Source organism: Anolis carolinensis, chromosome 5 (genome assembly GCF_035594765.1).
Source record: "Anolis carolinensis isolate JA03-04 chromosome 5, rAnoCar3.1.pri, whole genome shotgun sequence".
In the NCBI taxonomy this organism is placed as follows: Eukaryota; Metazoa; Chordata; class Lepidosauria; order Squamata; family Dactyloidae; genus Anolis; species Anolis carolinensis.
Genome location: NC_085845.1, coordinates 16913969 through 16928711, shown reverse-complemented (window position 1 = coordinate 16928711; position 14743 = coordinate 16913969).

The window sequence follows — 14743 nt, the reverse complement described above, 5'->3', positions numbered from 1 at the left end:
ATGAATAGGTAACCTACAGATCTGTATATTGAAGTGTTGTAGGGCTCACAGGGTTAAGGTGTTGAACATTTTGATTATCAGGGATGATTATGTTATCTGATGCCGCCACTTCCACCTCATGTCTTCCCTGCTCTCTCTGAGCTAACTTACACAGTTACCGATAAATAGGTTAAGAAGTCAGCAACAATTTGTTGTTTTGAGCTATGACTGCCACGAATGAAAAATAAGGGTTTGTGTGAGTATGAACGAGAGAACACAGGAGCTGTATGTTCAGATTTATCAATCTCTACATGTAAGAGATTGGGGTTGGGACGATGCCAGACTTGACCTATAATAAGGCCAGCATCCAAGAACCACCACTTCCAGATGAATCATTTACTAGCATGCAGCCCCTAATCCACTGTGTTTCATTATATGAAACTCTCAGGAATCCAAGAGTTGCTCACTCATGATTTAGATCTGAATATGTAGAAATCAAACTTGGCTTGGTTATGAAGTCTTTCTGGTCCTTCCAGCTTCTTCTGGGAAGGTAATATCACATTGCAGTAGCATGTGATTCTAATGCATATAGGGAAGTTTGAGAGATTATGTGAATGCATCAGCATACTGATCTTAACTCAGAAGACAGCATTCCTAAATCATCAAGCTTTGTTTATTTTGGGAACACAAAGATGTGCTGATCAGGCAACAGGATATACATTGTGGAACAGGACGCTCCACAGCTGCACTTGTTCCTGCTTTGGGAGACAGTTGTGTGACTTATCAGTATTGTTAACTGCTGATATGTAGTTCAGCACCTTGGTTAGCTCCCTTTCTCCAGCTTCCTGGATAAACAGAATTTTTGAAGAACTTACCCCATGCTTTATGTGGCAATGTCTGTTCCTCATATCTTGGCTCTGAGTGCACTGAATTCAAGAAGAGCATCGGTAGTGAAGCAGGAGTGACCTACATCACAGCTGTACTGAGGCTGAATGGATGATAAACCAGGGAGAACAATCAATTGTAGGAAGTGGACCAGGAATGGAAATTAGAGAGACAGACATCTTTCCTACAGAGGGTCCTGAAGTGTAATAAGATAGAAGAAAGCTATTTTTCCCACAGTCTATGTGTAATACTAAAACAATATTCATATCAGTTGACTAGGAACTAATCTGACATATAGTTTTCATGGTTTATTTTAATTGTGTCAGAAGCGACTTGAGAACATACTGCAAATCACTTCTGGTGTGAGTGAATTGGCTGTCTACAAAGACGCTCTCCAGGGGACACACAGGTGTGTTACCATCCTGCTTGGAGGCTTCTCTCATGTCCCCACAAGCTAGAGCTGACAGACAAGAGCTCACCCCATCTCGCGGATTCAAACCAGCAACCTTCAAGTCCGCAACTCAAACTTTAGGTCAGCAGTCATGCCATCACAAGGGTTTAACCCATTGCACCACCATAGGTCACAGTTTTCATGGGTTCAGTGATCCAATTAAAAATTCACATTAAGCTCAGTAATAAAAATAATGCCTCCAACACAGATTCTGAACTGATGTCTGAATTCTTAATTTCTTGTTTCTAGTTCCATGCTGCTTATTTGCAGTCATTTAGACACACAACATAAGGTATTGAAATAGGGCTGAGGAGACCTTAGATTTGTGTGACAACACTAATAAAAACATATTCTGTTAAAAATGACCTATATTGATCTATAAATTCCCCTTTCACCATTAGATTTTGGGGTTTTTTTCTAGTCGGGCTTTTGGTTATATTAGAAAGCCTGTTAATACAGTAGAGTTGGCTGGGCCATACTTTCAGTGAGGGAGTGATCTACCTCCATTCTGACTGTTATGTTTTAAATTATTTTACACTATTTTATTTTAGTGCTATTTTTAATATGCTCCTTTCTTCAACAGTTTTACTATTTAATTGACAATGTGATCCACATTAGACCCCATATTAGGAAAAAGGCATGATAGTGAGATATTAGTAAAAGAAAATAAATTCTACACTAAAAGGCATGAAATGATACTTAAATTTTCCCTGCGGAGCATATGGGGCATTTTGCCATATTTTAGCAATTTATGGACCATTTTAAGGCACTTTTTTTTTTGCAAATTCAAATCACATACATACCTAACACACAAACACACTGTCCTCTCTTTTTAACAGATGAAATGGTAAATGGATTGCAAATAAAACAAAGGCTGAACATTAATGAACAAAGATAATATTACATTCCACTTTGAAGCAAGCACACCTGGTAAAAGGGAAAAAAAACCCCAAGCTTATCTGTTAAGTTAAATAGTAACAGCAGTAGAAGCTCATGAGATCACATTAAGCCAAATGGATCTTTCCAAGGAGATAAATGGTCTAATGAGAGGCTTAGGAAAAGATGTAAACATGATGAATAATATATATTATAATGGAATACCAAACAGAAAAGAAGGCACTAGTTTAATCAGGCCTCGAGAGAACTCAGCCAGATGGGTCCATTTCTGTAGGACTCTGTTTCACGGACCACCACAAAGAGCTTTGGCAATTGGACAATTTATGATTGCAATTTGGAAGAGGAGGAAAAAGAAGAGAAGTACAACTGGATGCCATATGTCAGTTTGCCAGCATTGTAGCAGACAGTGCCATGTAATTTCCATATATGCAGTATCCAGGACAAAATGTTTTTTCAATTTTATTTAGTAAAGTATTTCTGTCCTACTCACAATCATGCAACATCAAAATAGCATACAATCTATACAATATTAAATGTTTAGGTAACTCCAGGTATGGGATAGCTTGTGTAGGATTCAGGCATATTTAATAAAACACCAGATCAAAAGGGCTAAAAGGGCTAAAAGAACTGAAACCCTGTACATGTATGCTTTAAATAGAAATTAGTTCATTCTTTATGGAATAACTCCTTAAAATGTATTTCATTTATTATCTGATGAGTAATGGCAATGTTCTTTATACATTTTTGTGTTCATGTGTACATAAATGAGCACCCACATATGATGAACAAACACATACATATATATACAAATAGACACAAACTCTGCACATTTTGAAAAGATAAGGACCTCAGCCTTAGACCATTAACAAATTTGCATCAAATTATGTGCAGATTAGGAAAGGACAAGTGTTTTGTCTGTTATGAGGTCTCGCATTTATCTCCTCCACACAAAGAAACAACTTCAAGGACACAACGCGCATCTCTTTCTATTGGCAATTCATTGTGTTGAGGTTTCATTATCCCTAAAGAAGATTAGAGGAAACAATAAGATGGGGAAAATAAGAAGAAAAAACAGCAAATGATGCAACTCGAAAAAGAAGCAAGCAGGCAATACAGCCAAGAGATCAAGATAATATAAAATATATAGCCTATTTCTGTCAAATTAATTTATTCCACAAAACACATTTGAACCCAGAAGCTATCTGAATCAAAGTAGAGCTTTCTTTCCTAAGACGGCACCTACCGCTAACTCCCAAAATTTGAAATTAAATCCTATTTTGGCATTGTAGTCCATAGCCATAGGCAGAGGCATTAACCTTATGTCATGTTAGATGCACTTCTATAAAATGTGTCACTGCATGGTTTGGTCAGGCATAAGAGCAATGAGGGAAGAGGAAAATGGGATTTCAGAAGTGAGCAAGATCTTTGGGGGGAAAAAACCCTGTCACTATGGCTCTCAGATTAATTCAGAAAATGTTCAGAGCAGTATAATCTTGCGCAGAAAGGTTTGACCAGGAAAAATAAAAGACTGCACCAAGAGAATTGGGCACACAAAACCACCCAGAGCTTCAGATAGCTCTTGTTTGCTCCGTTTATCACAATGATAAACAGATGGGTGAAGAACACAGTCTGTCCTATATTGCCATGGTTCTTTTGCATCTTCTTTTGCTTTCTAAACGAAGAATGAGAGCTATGCAGACCTTGGGTGGTCTTCCAAAATTTCTCACCTTGGCTAAGCAGTTCAATAACATCTGGAGAACTGCACTTTAAAGTCTGGAAAGACTTTGGCCCTCCTGATATTTAGAACTACAATCCCTTTCCATTAGCCAAATTGATTAAAGTTGGCTGCTGAATGGCCAATGGGTCTCCACTCCTATTTTTAAACTTGGTTGGTGGGAAGAAGATAAAAGAGGCTATTTGGACCCAACCAGATATGACAATAATCGCAAGAATCCAAATAATAAACATGTTTTAGTTAAAGTAGATAACTCTCAGGGGGTGTAGAAGAGGCCAGCAATAAAACTGTGGGTATGGAAAGCTTAACTCTTCAACTCCCTGTCATGATACTGATGGAAATCATGTCTATGTACAGAGGATCATCAGGTGACCCAAGGACCATCCATCCCCACTATGCCTTGCAGTAATACACAAATCACTCCCAACAGGTGATGATGATGATGATGATGATGATGATGATGATGTTTATTTATACCCTGCATTTTCCCGAATGTATCTCCCTCTATGAACTACCTCGGAGGCCCTGCTCTCAGTCCCACTTCCTTCACAAGTGTGGTTGGTGGGGACGAGAAACAAGGCCTTCTGAATGGTGGCCCCTTGGCTGTGGAACTCCCTCACCAGTGAAATCAGATCAGCCTCCTTCCTCCTGACCTTCAGAAAGAAACTAAAAACATGGATGTGGGACCCAGCTTTTGTACAGTATCTTTTCAGTGCAATAAGTGAATACAGAATAGTGCAATGATGACTGGAACGGCCTCAGACTTTGATTTTGGATTATGTGGTTTTTAATAATCGGTTTTGAATTGAGTTTAAATGTTTTTAACTTTTTGGTTTTAATATATATGTTTACTTCATTTGTATGCAAGTTTGTGCGGCATCAAATGGTTGCCTACTGTAAGACGCTCTGAGTCCCCTTCGGGGTGGGAAGGGCGGGGTATAATATAGTAAATAAATAAATAAACAAATGATATCCACAAGGAGACTTAAAACAGCTTATAATAAAAGCATTTCAAAACAATTTAAAACCTAAAAATATACAAACATTACAACAGAATTAAATATAAATGGTATTTAAAAATTCACAGTTAAAATCCATAAAATCATATTCAAAACTAGAAACCACAGTACCCCGTGACTTGATCTTTAAAATGTTCTTATTTAAAAGCCTGCCTGAATAAAAAGGTTTTAGCCTGCCGCCAAAAGGAGAGTAGGGATTGGGCCATTCTGGCTTCCCTGGCAAGAAGGGAGCTCCAGAGTAGAGAGACATTTGCCACCAAGAAGGAAGGCCCGTTTTCTCGATCCCACCAACCAGCTTGAGATGGAGGTGGGACTGAGAGAAGGGCCTCTCAAATCTCAAGTCCTGGGCAGATTCATACAAGGGAATGTGGTCAGCCAATAGCCTGGACCTGAATCGTCTAGAGCGTTAAAGGTCATAATCAGAACTTTGAATTCTGCCTGGAAACAGTCTGGCAATGAGTGAAGCTGTTGCAACAGGTGGGTTGTCCACTCCCTGTAGCCAGCCCCAGTGAGCAACCTGGCTGCAGCTCTTTGGACCAGCTGAGGTTTCTGAGCGCTCTTCGGAGACAGTCCCACGTAGAGCACGTTACAGTAATCCAGACAGGATGAAACTAAGGCTGGTGGTCATCAGGTGGTCATCCAGCCTTTGTTTAACCCCCCCCCCCCCCAGTGAAGGAGACTCCACTTACATTCCAAGCCAGCATATTCCACTATCGAGACATTCTTGCCGTCATGATGTTCTTGCTGATATTCTCGTAGACTCTCTTTGCCTGCCGTTTGAATCCATCGCTCAATGTCCTAGTCTCTACAGCACTGGAAAACAAGCCTGCTCCATCTCTAATACATCCTTTCAAACATTTAAATGAAATATCAATGGAAACAGTGATATGCTAATGGATGGAATGCAAATCAGCAGTAGGACGCACATGGCATCGTGAGATAACTAGCAGCCAACAATGTTATTATCTTACTGAACTTTCACTTTACCAAGTCCTTTATCTTCAGGTGCCTTTCAGCTAAACCAGGCATGGGCAAGCTTCTCCCCTCCAGGCATTTTGGACTTCAACTCCCAGAAATCCCAACCAGCTTACCAGCTGTTAGGAATTGTGGGAGTTGAAGTCCAAAGCACCTGGAGAGCCGCTGTTTGACACCACTCTTATAGATAAACAAAGGGAAAATCCAGAGATGGGTTGAATTTATTCTTTCATATAGATGGCACCATGGTACATATTTTGCTGAATGGCAATTATATACCTATCTATATGGCCCATCACTCAGCTCTTTCTCTCTTGAACATCTGCTAGATCAGCAGTTCTCAACCTTCCTAATGCCATGACCCCTTAATATACTTCCTCATGTTGTGGTGACTCCCAACCATAAAATTATTTTTGTTACTACAGTAGAGTCTCACTTATCCAACACTCGCTTATCCAACGTTCTGGATTATCCAATGCATTTTTGTAGTCAATGTTTTCAATACATCATGATATTTTGGTGCTAAATTCATAAATACAGTAATTACTACATAGCATTACTGCATATTGAACTACTTTTTCTGTCAAATTTGTTGTATAACATGATGTTTTGGTGCTTAATTTGTAAAATCATAACCTAATTTGATGTTTAATAGGCTTTTCCTTAATGCCTCCTTATTATCCAACACATTCACTTATCCAACATTCTGCCAGCCTGTTTATGTTGGATAAGTGAGACTCTACTGTACTTCATAACTGTAATTTTGCCACAGTTATGAATCATAATGTAAATATCTGATATGCAGGATGTATTTTCATTCACTGGACCAAATTTGGCACAAATACCCTATATGCCCAAATTTGAATATTGGTGGGGTTATTATTTGGGAGCTGTAGTTGCTGGGATTTATAGTTCACCTACAATCAAAGAGCATTCTGAACTCCACCAATGATGGAATTGAACCAAACTTGGCACACAGAGTTCCCTCAACCAACAGAAAATACTGGAAGGGTTTGGTGGGCATTGACCTTGAGTTTTGGAGTTGTAGTTCACCTACATCCAGAGAGCACTGTGGACTCAAACAATGATAGATCTGGACCAAACTTGGCACCAATACTAAATATGCCCAGATGTGGACACTGGTGGAGTTTGGGGAAAATAGACCTTGATTTTTGGGAGTTGTAGTGCTGGGATTTATACTTCACCTACAATCAAAGAGCCCATTGAACCAATGATAGAATTGGGCTAAACTTCCCCCACAGAATCCCCATGACCAACAGAAAATACTGGAGAGATTTGGGAGGAATTGAGAATGATTTAGGGGAGATGTGGTTCACCTACCTCTGGAGAGGACTGTGAATTAATATGTTTTCTCATGGTCTTTAGCGACCCCTCTGGCACTCCCTCGTGACCTCCCCCCAGGGGTCCTGACCCCCCAGGTTGAAAAATGCTGTGCTAGATAGACAGAACCTTACTGAGACAAGTAGTCCAATAAAACAGAGGTGACTCCAGGTATTTTGCTGCCGGCCCGAAGGACAAGATCGCATGTAGATATAGGAGCTCAGTGTCTTTGCAATGGATTCTTATGTGAGCAATAGCAAAGGCCCTGCAGGTTGGGGGATTTGGGGAAATGTAGTATCAGAAACAGCACCTCCAAACTCCACAAATGGCCTACCTCTGAGAGCGGTTGTGAAGATTAATTAGATATGGATTATAAAAGCCCTTGCATGGTGGAAGTTATTTTCAAAAGATAAATAGCTGCACTTAATCTTAGTAAGGGTAAACTTTGTGGGGATTTATTGCATGCAGACGAGAGAGGGAAGGTGGGAGGGAGAATACTGCGACTATTCGATATCTTATTTTTCTCAAAGAAAGAATATAGCATGAAAAGAATTAGATTTGGTTTTCCAGCTTCCTCTAGGCTTTCTCAGCACCCACTCCTCACAATATCTCCATATGTTTTCATTTTTATGTTAATTTTCTTTTCATTCATTTTGGAGCCCCAAGCTGTGCACATTCTTCAAGGAAATTCTGGTACTCAGACGCCAGGAGCTTTTGAGCCAAGAATGCTATTAAAATGCAAGGGGTTTTTTGGTAGACGGGGAATAAGGTTTTTTCTGCTGTTGTTGTTTTTTGCTGCCTTTGCCCCAGGTGCTACGATATGGATTTTCAAAAACTCAGCTGGAATAGCTCAGCTGTAAGATCAGAGGCTATAAATCTGGAGTCTTTGATCCTCGATTACTTCTTAAATATACTTGCGAAACCATGCATTCATTTATAACCCAAAGAAGAGCATGCGCGAAGAAAAACGGCTGTACACAGTTCAGTAGCAGGCATTTTGCCAGCTCAGGAGGGAGAAAAATGAGGAGAGAAAAAAAGAGCACGTTCATATCTTCACAAGCTAGTTCTCCCTCCTTAGGATCAGCAGTGTTTTGGATTTCAATTTTTTTTATTTTGTAATAACCGTATTTGCATATATGTACATAATCTTGGAGATTGGGCACAAATTAAAATATGAAATTCTTTCATGTTTCATTTAATAATAATAATAATAATAATAATAATAATAATAATAATAATAATAACAACAACAACAACAACAACAACAACAACAACTACTTTATTTTTGTACCCCGCCTCCATCTCTCCAAAGGGACGCGGGGCAGCTAACATGGGGCCAAGCCCAGGCAATCACAATAAAACAAAATAAAATACATATAAGACATGCGTCATCATCAGGTAAAAATGCTTACACAGTAACATAGTAAAACAGTAAAATAGTAACGATAACATAATAAAACATAGTATAAAAACAATACAGGAATTTCCACCTTAACATATAACCTGAAAATCATTTTGTACAATATTTTATTAATTTGGTGGATGAAACAAACGTTGGTTCACACTGAACTATTTCAGCCACCCAGGGGATGGTTTTGGAGTATTTTGGATTCCATAATTCAAAATAAGGAATGCTCAACCTGTATTTGCACTTTTCTTCCCAGTCTCAAAATCTTTGAAAACTAAAGTTTTGAAGGCTATTCAGAATTGAGGACTAATGTACATAATATATATGTGGTAGTTTTACTTAGAAAACAACATTTTCAGTGCAGGAAACCTTTACTTCATGGTAAAATAACATTTCTATATTCTTTTCCTCACAAAGGAAATTTGATTTTTGCACAGAAGGTGCAAAATTCTACAAGAGACACCTGAACAGCTATTGTAACTATGCATGATTACCCTAAATTGTTAGGACATCTTAGGAAAGATTTGGGTAGATGACCCAAATGCCCTGGATAACAAGTAATTTTATGGCTACAGAATCCTAATTTTATAAATAATTATTGTAGAATCAAAGAAATATAACACACACACACACATATATATATATATATATATATATATATATATATATATATATATATATCTGTTATATTTCTTTGGTTTACTTGCGAAACCATGCATTCATTTATAACCCAAAGAAGAGCATGCGCGAAGAAAAACGTATTTCTTTGATTTTAAGATGCATACTTTTCTCACCCCGGTTGGGGACTCAAAGCGGTTTGCAAACATGTAACAAAATTCAATGCCTACACAACAGTAATAAAATACAACTATCAATTGAATCATATCTCTAAAATGAGGATGTGTTTTAGAATTATATGCACTTGTTATATATAAATAAAGCTTTTTGTATTGGTAGTACTGAAATTAGCATGTGTCTCACAATCAGTGGTGTCTAAGAATCGAAGAAATGCAGAATATACGCAGACACCCCACGCAGACACACCAATGGGTATGTGTATAGGGCATTCCCAAAATATGTACACACTTTTAAACAACTAATAATAGCTATTGTGATTATTTGAAGGCTAGGTAAATATTGAAGAATAAACATTGTAATAATGGTTTAATCAGAGTTAGAAATTCCATCTTAAAGTTCAGTTCTATGTAAGGTGTCCAAATTGTCGTCCCTGTGCAGCAATTCATGGCTTGCATTGTCAAAGCACAAAGTTGCAAACCTCAATTAAAATTTTTCTTGTAATGTTACAACCTTTTAAAACTACGACTACCATGATTCCATAGTATTGAGTCATAGTGGTTAAAGTAATGTTAAATTGCATTAATGCTATAGTGTAGATAGATGCACCTTATGTGACTGGAGGATTGTTGCTTTGGAAAGCAACAGCAAGAACTGTTTAGTATATATGAATAAGGAAGGAAATAGATAGATGGATGGATGGATGGATGGATGGATGGATGGATTGATATACAGACAGACAAAGAGATTCAGAAGCTTCTAACTATGTCTGAGGGGCAAAGAATGGGATCAACATCATGTGGGAAGTGGCTTAAAACCTTTCATTTTCTTTCTTTGTTTACAGCCAAGGGTCTCTGAACACTCCCCCTCCCATTCGAATCTGTACATTTTAGAAATATGAACAATTTCTCCATTACATAAAAATGCCAGAATATATGTTCTACCATATTGGGACACCACAGGGTGTAATTTAAAATGTAATTAACTCTCTCTGCCTATTAAACATGCTGCCAAATAAACAGCAAGCACCTTGCCTTTTCCCCATCTCCACCCTGCCCAAGGACCATATGTTATTAACACAAAATTATTTCCTAATTTTGTGTTTACCAGGGTTACAACAGAATTGCTTTGCCTTACATTAAGATTTAATTACACTTGCCTTGATTCCAAACCTATTCTAGATAGGAAAGAGTGTATTTGCTATGTCACAGCATAGTTTGTACAACAGCTAAAGACAGGATCCCAGGTGAAGATTTACATTCCACAGTCATTTTTTGAAAAGGTGGATGCTTTTAGATAGCAAAGGGCTCTGCCAGCTCCCATCTGCTAGGGTAGAAGGTGGAGCTTTTTGTCAATCTGTTCAGTGCAATTCCACAGCATGAATGTAACTAGTTACAAATAACTTGTTACTTATGATCAATTTCTTACTGTAACAACTAAAAAATAATTAAAGTGTAGAACTAATCCACTTTAAATGCCATGGCTCAATGCTATGGAATCATGGGTTTTACAAGGTCTTTAGCCTTGTCTGCCAGAGGGCTGGTGCCTCATCAAACTAGAACTTCCAGGATTCCATAGCATTGGGCCATGCCAGTTAAACTGGTATCAAATGACATTAATTCTACAATTTAGATGCACCTTCTGTTTTTTCTCTCCAGGATAAAGAAACCCAACTCTCTAAGTCAGGGGTCCTCAAACTTTTAAAGCAGCGGGCCGGTCCACAATCCTTCAGACTGTTGAGGGGCCGAATTATAATTTGAAAAAAAAATGAACAAATTTCTATGCACACTGCACATGTCTTATTTGTAGTGCAAAAAACAACAACAATGGAAGAACAATACAATATTTGAATATAAGAACAATTTTAACCAACATAAATCTATCAGGATTTCAATGGAAAGTGTGGACCTGCTTCTGGCCAATGAGATATTCAAGTTAATTAGGATTGTTGTTGTTGTTGTTGTTGTTGTTGTTGTTGTTGTTGTTGTGTGCCTTCAAATCATGTCAGACTTTGGGCGAGCCTGAGTCTAAAATTATTCATTTATTTATTTACTATTACTACATTTATTTACTACATTTATATCCCACCCTTCTCACCCCAAAGGGGACTCAGAGCAGCTGTATGTACAAACAATATATTATATTATTAGCATAGCACAATATTAGCATTATATATTGCTATATATTGAACTATACCACTGTACTGTAATATTATATATAATATATAACAAATAATTTAATATTATTATATGGTATTATTATTAGTATTATATTGTATAACATATTTTATCTATATTATATGTATATATAATATATTATTAAAACTGATATAAAAATATTATATTATAAAACGGAGGGCGGGGGCCAGGTAAATGACCTTGGAGGGCCGCATCCGGCCCCCGGGCCTTAGTTTGGGGACCCCTGCTCTAAGTGGTTCCACATAAAGCTCCAAAGGGCTGACCTTTGATCCATCTTAAACAGTGGTGTTCAGAACTAGACACAGTATTCCAGGTGAAGTCTGACCAAAGCAGAATATAATTTGTTGCTTAATAAGGAATATCATCGCCCTGTGTGGTCTTATTGAAAGTTTTAGGTGTATTATCTCTGTAGATTTTTTTTTCTGCGTCAGGAGCAACTTGAGAAACTGCAAGTCGGTTCTGGTGTGAGAGAATTGGCAGTCCACAAGGATGTTGCCTGGCAACACCTGGATATTTAATGTTTTACCATCCTGTAGGAGCTTTCTCTCATGTCGCCACATGAGAGCTGACAGAGGGGAGCTCACCCCGCTCTCCCCGGATTCGAACCACTGACCTGTCAGTCAGCAGTCCTGCCAGCACAAGAGTTTAACTCATTGTGCCACCAGAGGCTCCATGTCTGTAGATAATATTAAATACTGAGAGAAATGTACTAAGTGATATAATTTGCCATGAATAATTGAGATTAACTTTCAGTGAAGAATTGGAAAAGAAGATATGAAGACCAAGAGACAAAGTGAAAAGATACAAGAGGATACAATTAATAGACAGAAATCTAAAATTGATAGATTCTTAAATGTTTTATGAAATGTGTGTTAAAGGATTGAAGAAGAAAACATAATTGTAGTAATAATAATTTTGTAAAGAACTCCCTATACCCCAGTAACTCGTATCTTCTTGGTTATTTCTTTGCAACATGTCAGATATCTGTAAAGATGCAATTAACCAATAACAAATCTATGTACTATCCCCAAATTACATTTTCCTTTCCCGTCCTGTATTTTCCCTACCCCCACTTTTGAGTATGAATTTTATTTTTACTTTTTATTTGAAAAATGTTTAATTAAATTATTTGTATAATGTATTTGTATAGCTGCAGGTTCCTCACTTAGTTCAATGTCTGCCCTGTGCTCCCTTGTAAGTATTGAAGCAACCAGGAAATTGTGATGACTCATGGGCCATGTAGTCCCGCTCCTAGTACTATTGTGGCAGACGAAGAGGAAAACTTGGGTTTCCCACCGTTTCAGCCAGAATTTGAGCCCTTGCACCTGCAGGATGTTTGCCCTCCAGAAGTCAGCCAAACAAGCCTTGGGCAGAAATCTCCCCCGTTCTCTCGCCGGGATAATTATAATTATAATTAGCTGATTAAGCCTGTTTCCCTTGGGAAATCTTAAGGAGTCATGCATCTGGACACAGTATGGGTTTCACTTCTTGTTCCCCAGGGAAAGTGTTCCTTGGCGGGAAAACAAGATCCTATATAGCTGTTTGACCGCAGGGAGATCCTTGCGGAGTCAATTCCTCAGCTTCGGGAGTGAGATCGTGTGTGGACTACGCTACTCCTGTTCCTTGTTTCCAGGACCTTGCCACGGACCTTGTTCTAATTCCAAGCCTGCCTTGTTCCCCGGACCTCGCCTCGGACCTCGTTCTCGCTTCTTGCTTCTTGTTGCCACGTATCAAGTCTTGTTTGCCAAGTATCTAGTTTGATTCCCAGCCTTGTTGTCAAGCTCCATTGGACTAAAGGACCCTGTCATTTCCCCACACTTTGCTCGGCAAAGTGTGTGTTTCGGTTATTGGATTACAACTTTGGACTCTAATATCTCATATTGGACATTGATTTCCTGGACTATATTTGACCTTTCCTGAAAGGTCTACTTCTGAACTATATTCTTCACTTGTTTTTATTGACTTTATATATTCCTTTAATAAAGATATTAGATAGATTCTGGTCTCTGTGCATGGTTATTGGTGCTCTGCAGCCTCGGTCCTGACAGAAATGGACCGAAGAGTGTTTTTTGTCCCACAAGACATGGCTTGCAGCATTCATTTTGTCATATGTCAGAAGTAAATATTTCATACATTTGGAAAAGTGGGAAGCATTCGATTTTATAAATGTTGGTTATAACAGGCACAAGTCTGGTTCAAGACATTTTGTTGTCTGCAAGTAGGAGCAAGATGGCAGTTCTCTCTCCTTCAGCTCCATTTCAAATGTACATTATCAGGAGCCACTGAGCTAGAATGAAGCTCCTCCTTATGGTAAACCATAGAATCACAGACAGCAGCTTTTCCTTGAAAAATCTTCTGGACTAACTGTGTCATCCCTTAACCTTTCTTTGGGCAGGAAAGATTATAAAGGGCCTTTCATTTCTGTTGAGTCTTACTTGAATCAAGTGAGGTTCCTGAGCTCTAGTGTCTTTGGTTATTTTTCAGTTCTGTGTTTTATAATAATAACACTTTATATATATTCTGTCCTTTTTTCGTGTCAGGAGCAACTGGAGTTGCTTCTGGAGTGAGACAATTGGCTATCTGCAAGGACGTTGCCCAGGGGATGCCCGGATGTTTTGATGTTTTTATCATCCTTGTGGGAGGCTTCTCTCATGCCCCCGCATGGAGCTGGAGCTGTTAGAGGGAGCTCATCCGCGCTCTCTCCGGGTGGGATTCGAACCTGGCAGCCTTCAGGTCAGCAACCCAACCTTCAAGTCACGAGGCTTTTATCCCCTAGGCCATCGGAGGCTCCATTACAGCATATAAACCAGGTATAGGGAAACCCAGGCACGGGGGCCAGAAACGATCCTTTGGGCTCTTTTCTCAGACCCTCCTCTCTTTCACCTTCCTATAAGCATGAGGACGTGGTGGTCCTCAGGCTGAGGGAAGTCACACACGGCTGCAGAACCAGCCCCAGTCAGAGTCTCTTCCTGGCCTGCACCTTGGCGGCCACCTCCACGGGACTTAGCTATTCCTCACCGGCACATGTGGAACCAGCACATTCCCTTTCTTCTAGGCCTC